At 38.4% G+C, this 13,828-nt stretch overlaps 1 protein-coding gene across 7 annotated transcripts in view; it reads left to right on the top strand.

The window, feature by feature from the left end:
• The window catches only part of GULP1 (GULP PTB domain containing engulfment adaptor 1), a 294,443-nt gene that overhangs the window by 77,495 nt on the left and 203,120 nt on the right, over positions 1–13,828 (top strand). For 6 of the 7 annotated variants that reach the window (XM_050916428.1, XM_050916434.1, XM_050916427.1 and 3 more), the window contains one exon: positions 11,940–12,051. The exons of the other annotated variant lie outside the window; for it this stretch is intronic. The gene's annotated coding sequence lies outside the window, so the exon portion shown is untranslated. The remainder of the gene's footprint in view (positions 1–11,939; positions 12,052–13,828) is intronic. 7 annotated transcript variants of the gene reach the window in all.

Raw genomic sequence — 13,828 nt, 5'->3', positions numbered from 1 at the left:
TTGATTTTAGCAGAAGACAGTGGGAGGATAGATGCTGATGTTTTTATCTTTAGCAATGCCGACTGAAGGTTAAGAGCTTGTGCCCTCAGTTACATGCCCACAACTCCTAATGAAGGTAAAATCAAGCCATAGGAGCCTTAAATAGGGCATCCAGATTTAATGGGTTAAAGCTGTTAAAAACTTGGGTCTGGGACTTTCCTAATGTTGTGCAGCAAATCAGTGTCAGAACCATGTCTTCTAAAAAATAGACCACCATGTTTTCTCTCCTGGACAGCTTCAAAATCCCGTAGGATGAAAATCCTTGGATAGCTATGACTTATTTTTCTGTTGTGTTCTAACTATTTACTCTTTCTACTGAGCAAAAGAGTACTCAGTACATATTCATGTGCAGATGGCAGGGGCTGATCTCTAGACCTTGCCAATACTTTGCAGTTGAAAAAGTGTCAATGAAGATAATTGTCCAGCTGTAATAATGAAGTCATTTTTCATAAGCAGTTGTGTAAGTTGCTGAATCAATACATTTTGACATCACATTTATGCATCTTCAGTTTATATAACAGCAGTAATTATCATTTTAAAGGTAGCTAAATAACCTAATGTGTAATTAAGGTCTTCAATAACATACATTTTGGGGACTAGATTCTAATCCAGTACACCAATGCAAAGATGGAGGAACTTGCACTGACATCAGTTACTCCAAATGTACGTGCAGCTGGATATCAGAATCTGTTCCTTTTATTTTTATTGCCTTATAGGGACTGTCAAGGTTATTTTGGAACCGACACTTCAGTTATTTTGAGGTTGTTATAATCTGATGAGATAAATTCTTCAGTTGTTAAATACCTAGTGGCAAAAAGCAATACACACGGTATTAGGGCACTAAAAGTGATTTAACATTCAATACACTTGCCCTGTATCGTCTCTGGCTAAAGGAAAAGGACTATTTCCAGTAATTTAAAGATCATATAGAAATTTTAGGGCATTATTTGTTCAGACTACAACACAGTGCCTATAGTTTATATTTTCTGGGATAAAAATTCTACTTTTGTTGGTTTATTCCAATGAGTGTAAACGCTGCAAACATGAGCCCATCACAAATTATAAGTAACTGTGCTTCTCAAACTCTTCATTTATTCATATAATTAGGATCAGTACATCCACGCACATTAGCAGATGTAAGCCTGACTCATACAAAGTTATCCTCTAATATTTTATTAGTTTTATCAGTATCAGCTCACTGAAAAAAAGTAACTCTGTGATTAATACTGTGGGCCAAACTGAATAAGTGATTTGTCACAAAATTTTTGAGTTTAAAACAAATCTTCTGTTCAGATGAAGTTAAAGTTACCATCAACAGCATGTGGAAAGCTGTGGAAGGCTTGGACAAGTCACTGATGCCAATTTTTAAAGAGTGGCCAGAGATAATGTATTGGGTGCCTTATTTTTTTTTAGTGTTCAGTTTTTTGTTGCACAGATCTCAGGATTGATTTCTAGAATATTGACTTCAACCATAGTTCTCGGTGTCCTGTGCTTTTAAATATGAGGCCAAAGGTGCCTGAAATCGGGCACCTAAAATCAGTGGCTGGTTTTGAAAACAGATTCACGCACCCAGTCTCTTTGTGTCTCGTTTCTCTATCTGAAAATGGGGATATTTTCCTATCTCATGGGAGAGTTGTGAGGATAATCCATTATTACCTGAGGTATTTAGAAAGGCCTGTGAATAAAAATAGGAGGATATTTGGACACGCAATTCTGGCATTAATTCACTTGTTATGTCCCAAATGTTCTTTATTATGCACAAAACAATTTGTACATCAGTCAGGTTAAGTACAAGATTTGTTAGATTGAATAGGTGCATTGCCCCAATATGGGGCTCTGGCTAAATGCCACAGTTTTTAGCACCATAAATTAGTCAGCTTAGCGATTTGGAAAAACCCTCTCTGGTGTGTCCCATACAATACTCAACCATGTCTGCAGGGTGAGCAAAAACAAAACTAATTTCTGAAGAGGATAATCCATTATTACGTTTCTCTGAGGTTTGGGAAATACTGAATTAACAGATGTGCCCACTAGAAAATGAATGGTCTCTCTTCTATAGCAAGTAAAATGTGTCTGTTCATGCCTCTGCCTTCTCTCCACCTTCTCCAGCTCTATTTCTAGCCTTGTGTTCTTCTCTTTGAGCAAGATTTTACCAATATGCTTTGGCTGTGTTGCCCCAGCAGCTGGATGGATGAGTTAGGCTCAGTATACTTAAGGTTGTTCACCTTGTATTTATTTCTGCCTTTTCAAAATGGTACTTCATATAGGGTTGAGCTTCATGTAAAAGTTTAATGTTCTGTGGACTGTTTCACTTATGATTCTATGAAGATTCAAATATAATCTACAATAAAAACACTTTGTTAAATTTGGAAGGCCACTCTACACAGAAGCAAAAATTAACTTTCCTTTCCTACATTCAAGCCTCCCTCCCCCTGCAGTGCCGAGGGCCCCATAGGAAGGGATCCTATGTATAGCTCAGCTATGGAAGAGTAGGACAGGATTAGAAGGGCTTGAATTGGGAGATGCATGTCTCCTGTGTGATGAAGAATTCAGATTGGTAACATCTCTGTACTCACAAGTAGAGCCCTGCAAATCTGTGGATATCCACTTAATATCCATGGATATCTATGGACCATGTTTGCGGATCAGATGCAGATACAAATTTTGTATCCACACACGGCTCTATGCACAAACATGCCAGTAGTGGGCTACGTTGGATGACCACTGCTAAATTAGAAACAAAAGCATTATCCTGGAGGGTTTTCCTACTCCCTTTCTAATGCACTCATCTATCAAAAGCACCAATTTCTAGTCCTGATGGTTCACAGGGTATTAATCTTAAATCTGTCCTTTGGCCAGGTCTTTGGCCCAGGCAGTACAATATAATTCAGGAGAGAAATAATGCTGCTTGTTGGAGAGCATTAGAAATAGTCCCACAAGGATGGCTCAGTATAGGGCTCAATAGAAATAGCTCCACAAGAATCAAATTGCAGGAGAGGCAGTTAAATTGCATTTATCTGTTTGTTTGTTTGTTTTTACCACATTGTTTAGCAATTTCCCACAGAATACTGTTATCATGTGTGATACTAGCATATACAGAATACTGCATAATATATACATTTTCTTTCATACTGACAGTAATATATTTCAATACCTTTCTTTTTTGTTGCTTTAATGATCAGTTTTACCTTGTGCCTGTGACCTCGGTGAGGCTGCTATGATCTGTTTAAATCAATTTAATTTGTTAAAGTGTTTTTGGGCTGGTGGCTGTATAGAATTATATATATTGATGGGTCCTTTTTAAGTCTGCACATTGATTAAAAAGATTCTGGCAGTCAAATACTCTTTGTTTGTTTTTTTGTTTCTTCCATACCTCAGATGCCAAAGGATTTATCATTCTCAGTCTAGCGCTAAGCATTAGTCATCACAGATAACTATTTTAACATCTCTTTACCTTGTTTCTATAGTGCCTGCTAGAAAATACGCTGGAGGTAATTTTTTAACTGTTTTCTGGTCACAACTTCTATATGTGTAACTATTTGTTTCTATAAATCACCATTTATATGGACAAATAATTGCTTGCCTCTCTGCCTAATTTGCTTAGACAAAGCCAATTTATGAATCAAAAGGTGGATTTGGGATATGTAAATCAGGTTGTGCACATAAAAATAGGGTTAGATGGGTATTTTGATACAATCTGTGTGCAATCACTGCTTGGACTGTGTACTCTTTGGCCTGGGGACTGTCTTTTCATTGTGTATCCACTGTCTCGTAGAATGGAGCCCTGACTGAGATACTACCACAATAAAATTCCTTCTCTTAGTCAATATCTTGAAAAAAGTTTGGCTAATAAAAGAGACATATTGGAGTGGAAGTGCTATACTCTGCCATGGCACTGGCATTTATTCCTGGGTGGTGAAATTATATGTTCATTTCTGTCATTTTACCTTCCTCAGAAGTTGCCTTTCAAAATACCTTTGTTTTTTGGTACAATACAGTTGTTTGATACCAAAGCTACTGCTTTGTTCTCTTTTTGGTTTTAGTCAGTGTTCACCTTGGCTCTTATATAATGTTGAGCTAGCGATCTTAAAGCATTTTACAAAGGAAGGTCAGAGTCATTATCCCCTTTATGCAGATGAGAAAAGTGAAGTGTAGAGAGGTTAAATGAGCTTCCCATGGTTGTAGAGCAAGGAACAGAACCCAGGTCTTCTGACTGCCATTCAGTGCCCCATCAGCTAAAGCAAGGTAAACTATCAATATTTAGGTCTTGTTCTTTCCTGTGTATATAGACTTTGTTGCTCTACATTCCTACAGTTTATAAATAATGCTTGTTGGACCATAGAATAGAATCATAGAATATCAGGGTTGGAAGGGACCTCAGGAGGTCATCTAGATTCTCTTCCCAGCTTTGTTACTGGCTCACTGACTGACTTGACTTAACCTTTTTTGTGCATCAGTTTATTCTTAGGTAAATAAAGATAATAATGCTATATAGTTAGATATGAGAATGATAGACCCCGAATAGACTCCTATTTCGGTTTTATCTGCTGAGTTGGAGCATTTTAATTATTTCCAGCAAACTAGAAATGGAGAAAGGTGTTAAAGTAAGAAGAATGACATAATGGGGGCTAATGGTGAGTGTTACTTTTTGGGGACATAAACAGGAGAGGCAGTAGGGTAGCAGAAATGAGGAGTGTTGAGTTGAAAAGGGGTTGCAAGAGTAGGGAGTGATGTGTGTTTGTGGGCATGGAGTGGGGCAGAAATGAGGAAAGTTAAGGAGTGGGCAGAACTAATTGATCAGTGTAGGGTGACCAGATGTCCCAATTTTATAGGGACAGTCCCGATATTTGGGGCTTTTTCATATATAGTGCCTGTTACCCTCCCACATTCTGTTCCAATTTTTCATACTTGCTATCTACTCGCCCTAGATCAGTGAGAGTTTGGAGGAGGGTTGTCTGAAGCCAGTGATTGCATTGCTGGACTCATGGCGAGGAGACTGTTGCCTCCCTCCAATTCTTAAACTTTCAGAGGCAGTGTTTAGTCTGCTCTGGTGAAGTCATCAAGGTTAGAACAACATTTGGACTGGGTGTGTTGTATGTGTCTACCAAATCAAGTGTGGGTGTTTATCCAAGAGTTATTGGGAAGCAGAGTTCAAATGAATTGGAACTCTTGCTCTGAAATTATGTTAAGCATACTGTAGCTAGGGCAGATTTCACAGTTTTGGCTGGAATGCTGTATGTTTTCTTCTAAAATTGGCTCAGCCAGTGGAAAACTAAAACTACAACAACATGTTTTAGTTATACTGGAGCTAGCCTGGAAGTAGAACGCTTGGGAAGGATTTTTACTATCCTCTAGGGTTTCTTAGACATTTTCATAGTGTAGGCACATGTTAATAAGCAGACTTGTCATGTGGACATCTCTCTTCCTGTCTGTGATTGTACACACTGCCTTGCGTTGATTCGCAATCACCAAGTGCCTTTACTCAGATAAGTAATAGGAACATATTTAGTGTATTTTAGCAATCTCTTAATGTTATTTAGCAGATGAACATGAGGAGAACCAGTCCCATATGGCCAGCTACCATTCCACGGCACACTAGCAAGTACTCCCCAAACCACTAGTGATCCATGGATCACAGTCTGAGGATTGCTGCTCTGTCAACTTTCCAGTGTAAATAAGAGCGCAGGAAAAAGACAAAGAACCAGAACTCTTCTCTGATGCTGATCCTCCTTCATCTTCTTTCACATACTTTATGCATTTAGATCTGTTGCTGTAATGTCAATGGCCTGTGTGTAATTTGTGTACCCGTTTATGTTTCAAAAGCACTTAAGAGTTCTTTGGGATGAAAAGTGATATATAATATGTTCCTCTTGAAATCTAAGTGACAGCATCTGTGAACAGTGCAGTGCAAATGAATTTTGGCTTATAATTTTCCCAGCAGCCAGCTATGTCAAATACTGTACTTGAGTAACTGTAAGACATTTAGAACTGTATCACAAACAAAGAAAGAGAGAAGAGTCATTGATCCACTAGCTCCCAAATCCACTGCTCACACCCTGTCCATGCCTGAGCTCTACAGTCACTACTATGGTCTCTCAAAAAAGTTGTATAGAGAGAGGCTGCTCCCTGTATCTTGTCTTACTGCGCTGTGAAGCCTCCTGACCTATTACGTGGATTCCAAAAGTGTGTAGGGGTGAGCATGCATTATAGCTGCTATCTTACCTTTATCTATACTGGAGCCTCCTTTTCATCCTTTATTGCACCCCTCTTCCTACAGGAGAGGGATGGGAGCCTTAGCTCTGTGGTTTAGTTCCTTTCAGGGTTTGATTTTTGAGACTGTTTAAACTTCGTAGTGTCTAACTTAACAAACTACATTTGATTTAAGGTAAAGTCCTTACCACACTGTTCAAGTCAGGACCCCTATCCCAAAGTCCAATGGCTGTTTCTTTCTGTTCTCTTAGGTGAAAAAAGGGAGATGGACAGGGAGAGAAATATCTTGGGCTGTTTGCCCCTCCCTTTTATAGTTCAGCCCCCCTCAAAAGTGCTATCCTGATAAGCATAAGGGCACCTGGAATCTAGTGAAAAAAGATGCTCTTTTCTTTTACCTGTGTGTGCTGAGATGCAGATTTTCTTTGTCTTCTTTCTTTTCTCTCTCATTGTCTGAGAACCCAGTTTACAACTAATATGCAAATTGAGGTAACCAAACATCCCTTTGTATAAGAAGACCTCTTTGACCACTTTTGCCTTAATTGGTGCTACATGAGTTTGAACATGTGCCTTTAACATTATATAGGGTGGATTTCATAACTTTACATGCAACATTGCTGCATACATTTCCCCGGATATTATTGACCAGTGAGTTATTAGTTTTCAAATGGTGCCTCACAAGGCATATTTTGTACAAAGGTTATTACAATACCAGGTAGGATGTGAATACAGGGGTGCATTCACTCACAGTGGGGTTAAGCTATGTTTGAACTATATTTTAAATACATATTCTAGCAATGGATTCCAAGCACAGGTCCTGTTCTAATGCAAAAGAAAAGATAAGCCTGAGGTGTGTTTTAAGTCCTGGTATTCAGAGGTGTGAGCATCGGCAGCTGCTACTGCCTTCAACTAGAGTTGTAGGGGCTCCATGCTGCAGGGCGAAGTTAGGCATCCTGAAGCTGAGGCACTCCAGATCAGTGGCTATTTTCAATCATTTTAGCCTTGGGAATCTACAGCTAATTAGGTCCTAAATGGAACACATTTTGGAATAGAAACACATTCAGTATACTGTTGTAAATAATTAAATGTCTATGGTTGCAAAGGGCAGTTCTGCTAAAATTGAATATAGGATACTGAAAAATCAGTGCAAGAACATAGCATTTACTTATCAGGTTCAGGGCTGTCATAATGATTAAATGATGGATTAAAACAACTCTTCATATTTTGTAGACGCAGAACACATTATTTTAATAAATGCTGAAGGTCATTTATGTATCTCAGTATTTCTGTGAAAGTATGATGGAAACAAGTAAGATGGATGAACATGATACACCACATACTTAATAAAATTGGCACGTATGCAGCTTGGCAGTACAGCAAGATATTCAAATTATTAAAATACTTCAGGCTTCACAACATAACACTATAGGGGATTATCTACCTTTTAGAAAATTCTAACATAAAATGTGTTTCTGATCTACTATAACATTGTGTGTGCAGTTATTCTTTTACTTGTACTAGAAAATAGCAGCCATTACTCATTGGTACCATAATTATTGTTTTGTGGAAATTATTAAGGCTTGCAGGTATAAGAGCAATGGAGAGAAAAAAGCAGAATATAGTATGGCTGTCTGTAGCACTAGAAAGAAAGGAAGTCAACTAGTAACAGAGAATAAAGAACAGGAGTACTTGTGGCACCTTAGAGACTAACAAATTTATTTAAGCATAAGCTTTCATGAGCTACAGCTCACTTTTTGCATCCAAAGAAGTGAGCTGTAGCCCACGAAAGCTTATGCTTAAATAAATTTGTTAGTCTCTAAGGTGCCACAAGTACTCCTGTTCTTTTTGCGGATACAGACTAACACAGCTGCTACTCTGAAACCTGAGAAAATAAAATTGACAATGATTTTCAAGTGATCTACTGTGGTTCTTTTTTTCTTTTCTTTTTTAACAAGACTAGGTAAAGAAAAGGGAGAAAGTATTGGTACCCTTCTTATTTTCTGTTGCTAAAAAGCAGGCAAGGGAATGCTTGGAATGGTCAAACTGTGCAAATCAGCAGGTCTGAATGATATGCATTAGGTTGTTAAGGGAATTAATTAGTTAATGAACTTACTGAACCACTGGCAATTATTCGGAAATGTTATGGACAGCTGCAGAAGCCTGCAGGATGGAAATAAATGTGGTATCAGTGCTGGAAAGAGAACATTTTTTGTTCAGTACATATAACTTCAGTGTCTAGTAAAATAAATATTAGCAGAGAATGTGTGGACACCTGGGGCTAAACCTGAAGTTTTTCCTTAATCTTTACTCAGGAAAACCCCTTGTGATTTCTTAGTCAGAAGAAAGGCATGTGCCTAGTCTTCAGTGAAAACGCTCCCATGCTTAAAGTTAGGCACAAGCTTAAGAATCGGGGCCGTAGTGAGACTTCATGAGGAGTTAATAAAACTGTGATTAATAAATACCAAGTGAGGCATAGAATTCACTGTGATGGAGAAACATGAAAAGCCATAGGAACAATAATAAACATCCAGTTATTGTAGATGTGAGTTTGCAGTGTAACATGGAGGCACAAAAAGGCCCGAGCGTGATTTTGGTCTTCATACAATATGCGGAGTCATTTCATGGATTAGGAAGGTAATAGTACAGCACTGATTAGATGACAACTTTACTATGCACAGGTCTAGGTGTGTACAGTCCAGACTAATGAGTTGCTGTGTTTCCCCTGCCCTGAAACCTTGGGTGCCTTACAATGCTTTGCTGAAGCACCTTCCATGTGGGCTGCTCACAACAACCTGTCAGCATGCAGTCCACACCCTGTGCTACTGCAGCCAAACCAATCTTGGTTATACTGCTGAGTGACCCCAACACATCCCAGATATTCCCCAAGAAATGTATGTCCTGTACTGCCCAGCACTCTCCTGGACAGGACAAATTATATTAAGTCAGTTATTTCTTTAATAGAAATAATATGTACACAACTTGTCACCCCAGATGGAGTTTCCCAGACACTTCAATTTAAACACACTTGATTAGATAAAACGATAAAACAAGCTTGTTAACTACAAAGAGATTTTAAGTGAATACAAGTAATGGGGCATAAAAGCCAGGTATGGTTACAAGAAAAATAAAGATAAAACACTACAGGTGCCTAATTTAACAAACTGTTTTTTCACCTCATGTTTTCAGCAGTCTTACTGGCCAAACTTCTTAGGTCAGGACCCCTCCCTCAGTCCAATGGCTACTTCCTTTGTTTCTTTGGGTGCAGTGAATCGATGGGCAGGGAAGGGGTGACTTGGGATGTCTGTTCTTTCTTTTTATAGTCCCGTCTCCACTTTGAGAACCATTTCCAGCTGAGAGCAAGGCTACAGGCAGTCTATAGGGAAAGGAACTCCATGCTATTTCTTTGCTAAGATGTAGATTTTTTGTTCCCCGCCCCTTCTCCTGCCAAAGAATGGTCACTTAATAGGTAATGGGCATCAGCCTTGTTTACACCAGACTGGGGCGTCCGCTTACCCTTTGTCTCTGAGAAACTTTGTTTGGCCATTCCCCAGGCTTTTCTGGAAAACATACTTTTAGTCATGATCTCAGCTTATGTTTATAACTTCACATCTAACCTGCTGCATGCTTATTGCCGTGATTTTATTGACCAGGAAATTGAGTTTTTAAATACCTCACAAGACATGCCTTGTACAAAAATGGTTACAGTGGTGTGTAGGGTGTGAACATGAGGGTATAGTCTGTCACACTAGGCATCTCACTACCTGAAATATTTTGACAAATTGGAGAGAATTCAGAGAACAGCAGCTGGCATAAAGAAGGGTTTGGAAGAATGACTTACCAAAAGAAGCTACAAAAATGAAATGTGTCAATAAGAGTAGAGGAGAGTGTTTGAGCATCCATAAATATCTCAAAGATTTACAATCTCGTGGAGGGAGGAAAATTGTGCAGGAGGGTGGAAAAACTCTCTCTGTCTCTTTGCCAGATTACACACTTGCCTATTAAAATTAGCAAGGGTGGGAAAATACTCTGTGTGATTCATCTCCCAGAGATTCCTTCACCTGGGTCTATCAGAGAGAACTAGCTTGACCTCCCAATTGTGAGAGAGGCTGTGGAGCTATTCTGAAGAGAAGAGATTTGTGCAGGCTGTGGGATCCACAGGAACCACTGCCAACCTTACTTATGTTTGGTGGGACCTTACTCTGCAAATAGTCTCCTGGACTTTATATGGAGTTAAGATACTACTCATTGCACGCAGGAACATCACAGTTTGGCCCATGACTATTCTAGTTCATTGTTCTGACTTTGAACTATCAAAATATGCATTCTGTATTAACACAGTTGCTAGATTACTGTAGCTCCATGATCTAATGGAAACATTTAAGACCTAAGCTGAATATGATGGGTAAAAAATTCATGACAGTGAGATCTCTTAGGTGTAGTCTCCCAAGAGAAAGTGTGAAACTCCTGTTGCTTAGGATATTTGAAACTATAGTGGATACAGATACATTAGGGAATGCTATTATTGGAAACAATTCTGCATTGATGGAGAGAAGACTCAGTAACCTAACAGGTTTATACCAACTTGTTTAATTACATGAAAAATAGGGACAGATATAAAACTGCAATCCATAATTTATTACTTAGTAATACATAGACAATAAATATAATAATAAATATATATGACTGAGACACTTTAAAAATTGAACATACATTGATTCTTATATACATTCTAGTCTCATCACACTTTACAGATATAGGCCCTTATTCTGTTATGCTAAATCCCCTTTAAACCACTCCGACAGTGCAAATACTTTTTTTTTCTCACCTTAAAGCCACTTTGGTGTAACAGAGCATTGGTGTAACAAAATTAAGCAGACTTAGTGTAGGCTAAGTGCTAGGATTAGATAGTGTAATATATTTTGGATGGAATATTTAGATGATAAAATTTTACATATGTTCACAAGTTGCAGATGCAGTGCTATTCAGTTTTCTCTTGCCCATTATCTTCTGGTAAAGGCTATCTTTGATTTTTATGATTCTCCTCAAAGTGCAAGCTGTTTACTCAAAATGTCTTGACCATCTTTATTTTCTATTTTCAATGTAAATCTACAAACCCCTTTTTTGTTGAATCGTTTGGAAATGCTGTATACTTCAGTCATGAAGACTTAAACAGTTTCTGTGTGGAACTAAGGCCAGAATATATTGTAGCTGGAAATGACTGTGTTTCTGCCTATACTTCCACCAGTCTGGACTTCTAATCAACTTTTAAATGCAGGAGGATTTATGGCCCAATTCTGCATGTGCTGTGCATCTAACTCCCAATGAAGCTAATGTGAATGTTAGCTGTGCAAGTAATGCATGATCAGACCCTTATTTTCTATAATGAATAGTCCTTTTGTTTTTCTGAGGGATTTGTGCACAAAGAAGCTACAGGAAAAAATTATCTGGATTCAAACTTCCTTTTAAAAGCTGTAAGTCTGTAGCTTCTGGCATTTTTGTTTGATGGCTGAGAATTCTGATGCTACAGAGGTCTATTAAAAATGTCTAGCATGAAGTATATTAGATGCCTTAAGCTATTTATATCAGTCTTTTTAAAATGAGAAAATAACCAGCATAATAAAAATAATTTCAGTGCTTTGTTACAACATTAGCTCTTACCTGACATTTGTCATTGTTTCTTTCTCCCTTCACAGTGCATTGAAAGCTACAAAGCAGAAACGATAAAAGTTGAAAGATGTTGACAAATGAGTGATATGCGAGCAAGTGTCTGTCGTGCCCCTGGCCGAAAAATTTGAAAATACTAGGGTAAGATTTGTATTTAACTTTATTTCCGTTGCAAGTCAACTGATTTATGTAGTAAATGTATTGGTCTGTTGGCTCACATTAGGTGAAATGACTTTGTCAGTCAACAGTTGAGGAGTAAAATGGATAATGCATAACTTATTCCATTCGAATATAGATGAACTCTAATATCTACTAGTTCATTTTTGAGTTGACTGGTGACTTTGAAAGCAATGCTGATTACTTTTGCTAAACATTGGTCTCAACAACTTAAACATAACAAGTATAATAGAAAGCAATTCACAACTCCATAAAGAGTAGTAAGAAGGCATTGAAACAATGTGTGAAATCCTGACTTCACTGAAGTCACTGGAAACCTCCTCCTCCATTGACTTGAGTGGGGCCAGAATTTCACCCAGTGAGCCAAATTCTATGCCCCACTATAACTGCTTTGTGCTGCTAGTTGGCTTAATGCCACCGTTGCCTCCCCCTGAGCGGATGTAGCCCAGAATCAGATCCAGCATGTTCATATGTAAGTATTTATTAAAATTTTAGTTCTGTATTTTCAGTGCTATTGTGTGTGACAAGGTCAATAAGAAAATCACTAGGCCAAATCCTTCCTTCGGATACAACTGTATCCCATTTAAGACAGAGAGTTATGCATGAGTAGATGAGGGCTGTCTTTGCTCCACTGGTCCAATTCTACTTTAGCTGAAGTCAGTAGCAAAACTCCTCTTGATTTCAGTGGCAGGAGAGTCACGCACAATAGCACTGAAAATACAGAACTTAACTTTTAATAAATACTTTCATATGAACATGTTGGATCTGATTCTGGGCTATATCAGCTCATAAGGAGGCAAACGCGGCATTAAGCTTTTCTTCCACCATAAGTTACACTGAGGAAGAGGTAGAGGGATGACCAAAAGGAGTAGAGAGCTTCCTCAGTGCCCTTTGCCATACTGGAGATAAAATGTTAAGCTTCCTTAATGTGTTTGGCTTTGAACATTTGTTTAGAAGTTTCAAGACAGAATGTTGCATATCACAGTCCTTGAAAGATAAGCTGAAAATTACATTCTGCAATGGAACACTGTTGTTTTTATAATTTTAAATTGCAGTGGGTGAACTTTCAAATTTGGATACAGAGAGTTGTTCAAAGAACATCCGTTAGTTGGAAAGAAATAATAATGATAAATTAACATTTATCTGTTAGATTGTACAAGCTGGCATTTTCCATCATCAAACATTGATAAAAGTTGTATACCTACTCAGAGTCAAGGAAAGAAACATAAAATTAATGAAATGGTGTTTGAAAATATGAACTTAGTAGATGGCTGAGAGCTAAATTGTGTTGACCCTATTCATGTATCAAATGATGATTTCCGTTTTATACTATGTGTTGAGCAAACCTCTAAATTTGCCTGATGGCAGCTTATTGTAATACGTTTCAGACAGTTGCCCTACCTAGAAAGATGTTATTGACCCTATCACAGAGAAGCCATCATGGCAGCAATCTGGAGCCATCGACTTTCAATTACTCTAAACCTTTGGCTTCCCCTCACGGAACAGTGGTTTCTCACCTGGGAGGGGCTGGAGATTCCCAGCTTGAGCATATGGCACAGAAGAGAGACCCTACTGAAGAACAGGATTCTGTGCTGTGCAGAGGGAACCAAACATAGCTGCATGTAGTATGGTCTTGCAGGAGAGGACAAGAGCGACTCTGACCAGCCTGAAATGCTGACAAACCTTGGACTCATTTAAGGAGTGAGATCAAACTAGGGGAGGGAACATTTCAGGACTGGAT

This window comes from Gopherus flavomarginatus, chromosome 10 (genome assembly GCF_025201925.1).
Source record: "Gopherus flavomarginatus isolate rGopFla2 chromosome 10, rGopFla2.mat.asm, whole genome shotgun sequence".
NCBI classification, from domain to species: domain Eukaryota; kingdom Metazoa; phylum Chordata; order Testudines; family Testudinidae; genus Gopherus; species Gopherus flavomarginatus.
Note: the sequence above shows the minus strand (reverse complement) of the source record. Positions and strands in the feature narration are given on the sequence as shown.